General features: G+C 60.2%; 1 long non-coding RNA gene across 1 annotated transcript; it reads left to right on the forward strand.

The window, feature by feature from the left end:
- The first annotated feature begins 3,433 nt into the window (after nucleotides 1-3,433).
- Nucleotides 3,434-4,528, forward strand: LOC137463921 (uncharacterized). Its single transcript, XR_010994009.1, has 3 exons — nucleotides 3,434-3,630; nucleotides 3,977-4,094; nucleotides 4,472-4,528. It is a non-coding gene; the product is annotated as an uncharacterized lncRNA (long non-coding RNA).
- The last annotated feature ends 219 nt before the right edge of the window (nucleotides 4,529-4,747 follow it).

Below are 4,747 nucleotides of genomic sequence, written 5' to 3' on the forward strand. Positions count from 1 at the left end.
TGTACTTCTGTGCTGCTTTGCCCTACAGTCAATGACACTTCTTCCTTAAGCTGGGGTGGGTGTCTTTGGTGCTGACCCTGCCAGCAAGCCATTCCCTTCAGAATTGGACTCGGTGGATCCCTTCCAACACAGAACATTCTGTGATTCTGTGATCACTTCTACAAAGTTTGCTCAGAATGAGTTTCAGCTAAAACACTTGGAATTATTTGCTGAAATTAGAGTTGGTAGATGGAACTCTTGTTGGTAAACAATGGAGGGAGAGAACAGCTTCATGTGGGTTTTTGGGGCGTTGCCCCAGTTCTGTGGGTTCCTCCCTCCATTTTGGGATCTCACACCTCCGTTTTGGGGGTCTCCACCCAGCGATTTTGGCTTCCACTCCTTCCACTTTGGGGTCCCCCTTTAATTTTGTGCACCCCATCCCCATGTTCCACACATGCCCAGCGGCCCCAGTGTGCACTGAATGGCCAGCAAGGGACTGGGGAATGCTGGGACCCACAGTGATGTCAGTCATCCCTCCTGGTTACACACAGGACTCCTCGGCCCTTTTTGGGGTGCCCTGGAGTGCCAAGGCCACGGGGAGGAAATGTCTTTGCTGCCATGCTGGGAAGGATCTTGCTTGGCCCATTGTGGACTCATGTCCCCTGTCTCTCATTGTCCTCTGACAGCCCCTGTGTCCCTGCACCCCTCTCAAGAGCAGGACTTTGGTGCCAGCACCCCCAGGCTCCAAATCCCCGCGTTGGCTCTGTCCCTATGGTATCCCCACGCGGCCGTTGCGCCGGGGCCGTTGTGGCGACAGCCGGCGAGCGGCGCCATGGCGGAGCTGCCGCTGCCCGCCGGGCTCAGAGCCAGCGCCTTCCCCGCCAAGCTGTGGCGCCTGGCGAACAGCCCCCGCGTCCGCTCCGTGCGCTGGGACAGCCGGGCCCGGGGGCTGCTCATCCACCGCTCCCTCTTCGAGCGGGAGCTGCTCAGCCCGGGCGACGCCCGGGGCCCGGCCCCGCACACCTTCAGGGCCACGCAGTTCCGCAGCTTCGTGCGCCAGCTCTACCGCTACGGCTTCCGCAGGGTGCCGGGCCGGGTTGGCTCAGCTGCGCCGGGCGATGCCGGGGCTTGGCTCCACTACAGCAACCCCTGCTTTCGCCGCGACCGCCCCGACCTCCTGCTCCGCATCAGGCGCCGGAGCGCGGCCAACAGGCAGCGGCCGGCGGCGGGGCGGGAGGGCCGCAGGCGCCCGCCCCGCGGCTCCCAGCAGCTCCCCGGGGCGCGGCCGCTGCCGCACGGGCGGGACGGGCGCAGTCGCTTCCAGCCGCTCTCCAGGGAGCGGCCGCCGCTGCCGCCCGGGCGCCCGCCCAGCGGCTTCCTGCTGCTGCACAGGGAGCGGACGCTGCCGGACGGGCGGGAGCTGCGCAGCCCCCGGCCTGGCCGCTTCCAGCCGCCCCCCGGGCAGCGGCCGCTGCTCGCCCGGCGCCCGCCCTGCGGCTTCCACCTGCTGCACAGGGACCGGCCGGTGCCGGCCCGGCGGGAGGGGCCGAGCCGCTTCCAGGAGCTCTATGGGGAGCGGCCGCCGCCCGCCGAGCGGGAGCTGCTACGGATCCCGCCCTGCGGCTTCTTCGGTTTCTACGGGGAGCCGCTGCTGCCGCTCGGGCGGGAGGGGCCTCGCAGCCGCTTCCAGCAGCTCTACGGGGGGCAGCTGCCTCCCATCGACCGGGAGGTGCTCAGGATCCAGCCCTGCAGCTTCCAGCAGCTCCACAGGGAGCAGCAGCCCCCAGCCTACGACCCGCGAGGTAGGAAGAGTTGTAGCCTTGCTTTTCCCCAAAAGGTCATGAAAAGTGACTGTTTGAAGTATTTTTCCACAAGGCTCTGTCCTTCTCGGCCCAAAATTCTCAAGCTCATTTAGAAGGGGCACCTAGAAAGGCAAAAGATTCTCTGCCTGGTTTTCCTGCCTGCTTCCTGTGATGGTTGATCCAAGGCAGCAACAGAGATCTGTGTCCCAGAGCCACATTGTGGAGTGTGACCAATGTCTTTGGATTCTTGCAGCCACCTCGGGCACTTCAGCCCCCAGCGCTCCACCTGGCAGTGCAGGTTGTGCAGCATCGACGGCCTCCGGCTCAGCCTGGAATGCACCTGGTGAAGAGCAATTGCCACCAGTGGATCTTGGCTTTGCCGTAGAGCAAATGATCCGGGAGATCAGGAGATCCCTGCCTGAAAGGTCTCCCTCTGCTCAGGTAACCCATTGGAGGGGAATGGAAGAGGCTGGGCTGAGAGCTTTTGAACGCTGTTACATGGAGAAGGAGAGTAACCGTATCCTTGATGCGATTCCAGCAAAATACTGAATGATCTTTAGTTTTCTTTTTTTCTATTGTTCTTTCAAGGGCAATATGAATGTTGCCCCTGAGTCTTCAGGAGGGGAGCCTGTGAACGGGGCTGCAGCAGAGGAAACTTCATCTGGCACCGAGAGCTGCGAGAACAGTTCCCCAGAGCCCGAGGAGCCTGGTAAGGACAGAGCCCCCGTTGGTTTAGAGAGGTGTGAGACGGCTGCTCTGAGCCTGCCTCTGGCAGGAAGGGAGACGAGAAGAGTTGAGCTCTTGTCTGCAGGGTTGGTGCTTCCTGGTGCCTTTAGTTCCAAGGCACATGCACAACCTGCCCGAGCTCTGCCCTCCACGCTTCGCCAGAGGCTTGGGCACTGAGTCCTCTGCTGTGGCAAGAGAGCAGGGAATAAACCTGACCTTGTGGGAGTTGTTGCCACCAAGCTGGGTGTCTCAGTCTGGTTCATACCTCAGCCCCCAGCAGCCTTCAGCCATTTCGGTGAGGACTGTGGTCTCTCTGTCACTGGGACTGTCTGTGTTTCAAGCTCTCGTGGGTGCCATTTGCACTGTGGGTGCTGAGACTTTATTAGAATACTTAAATACTTTACACACTTCCGTTTTGAAAACTTGGAAGGATCCCTGTTCTTTATAGAGCAGGCTTGAAATTGCCAAGTGAGAGTCTGCCTTTCAGGCCATCTTTTAATGTCCCTGATAGAAGGACAATTGGTGCTCAAGGGGCGCTTGAACAAGGGCCAGTATTGTCTCAGTGTTCCCTTTGCTTCCCAGATCCCGTGTGATCAACTTGTCCAGGAGGGCTGCCCTGTGCGCCAGGAAGAGACAGAGGGAGAGCCTGTGACCATTGGGCAGGTAGAATTCCTCTGTCTCTAGTTATATTTATAGATGTGTATAGTTCTATTTATTGATATATGTTGTTGTCTTTATAGATTTATGTAGTTCCATTTATCTATCTACATAGACAGAGATTTGTCTAGTTAATTTATTTTTAGTTTTAGGTGTATATATTTACATTTTTAGATGTGCAGTTATAGTTGTAGATGTCCGTAGTTACATTTATACATGCATATAGGTGTAGGCCTCTTTTTATACACCTGTATAGGTGTAAGCCTCTTTTTAACCTCTTCCCCTGCTCTGCTTCCTCCCTCACCTCTTGCTTTTCCCCCGTGCCCCCTGTGTCCCCTCTCCCTGTGCTGGGTCCGAGCTGGCGGCCGGGCCGGGCGGAGCAGCAGTTCCAGCCCCGGGTGTCCCTGGAGCGGTGGGAGCTGCCGGTGGCCCCAGGCACTGTCCCCTGAGGAGCTGCTGAAGGACGGTGAGACTGAGGGGGCTGAGGGGGCGGTGACGCTGAAGGGACGGTGACCCTGAGGTGCTGCTGGGGCTGAGGGCTGTGGGGCAGCCGAGGGCGATGGTGGCACTGAGGTGACAGGGAAGTGGCACAGGCCGAGGGGTGGCGGGTCTAGGGGGACGGGATGGGTCAGAAGGGACTGAGGGGCTGAGAGGACTGTGAGGGGCTGAAGAAACTGAAGGGGGCTGGGGGTTTGCCGAGAGCATGGCGGGGCTGAGGGGATGGAGGGGGCCGGCAGGGAGCACAGAGGGCTCTGGGACTGCAGCTCTGCCAGGCCTTGGAACCAGTTGCAGAGCCTCCGCTTTTGCCACAGCTGCAGTGGAGACCTTGAGGACAGCCGGAGACTGATGGGAGCCAGCAGGGAGAAGCTGAAGGCCAGCAGCAAGAGCAGGGAACGGGGACCTGCTGCTGCCACGCTGGAGAGAGCCCAGGTGAGGCCCCAGGGCCGGGGAGGCAGGGTGGGGCTGAGGGTGGCGTGGGCTGTGGCCGTGGGCACTGCCCGGCGGGGCAGCAGCCGGCCCTGCCCGTGCTGGGGCTGCTCAGCGCAGCTGCCCCGGCCGGCACAGGGGCTGTCCTTGGGCAAGGCAGCTGTGCCGGCAGGGCCCGGGAGCTGTGCCGGCTGTGCCGGGCTGCCGGGGCTGCGGGACAGTCCCGCCGCGGCTGCGCTCACCACAGCCTGGCCCGCTCGGCTGCTTTTTCTTTCTAACCCTCCTGGGGAGGCTCTGAGATCTTCCCTTCCCTGATGGAAGTGCAGCTGCTGCCAAGGAAAACGTCCCCATAGTGACTCAGTGCTCCCTTTGCTTCCCAGCTGTGCCATCTGCCGTCCCTGTCCAGGAGAGCTGCTCTGCACGGGAGGAAGAGCCCGAGCAAGAGGCTTTGAAGATGAAGCAGCAGCAAGAGCAGGGAACGGGTGTTCTAAGTTAAAGTAAATAATTAGTCTGATCCTTTAGGGATTGATAAAAAGAATTTTATTGATTACAGCAAGCAATGACAAGCAAACAGCGCTGGGTGCAGCCGGGGAGTCAGTGCTCCGCCAAGGCTCACACCGCTTCCCTTTTCCCACGGTCCTTTATTCTCCCCCTTC

This window comes from Anomalospiza imberbis, chromosome 32, assembly GCF_031753505.1.
Source record: "Anomalospiza imberbis isolate Cuckoo-Finch-1a 21T00152 chromosome 32, ASM3175350v1, whole genome shotgun sequence".
NCBI classification, from domain to species: domain Eukaryota; kingdom Metazoa; phylum Chordata; class Aves; order Passeriformes; family Viduidae; genus Anomalospiza; species Anomalospiza imberbis.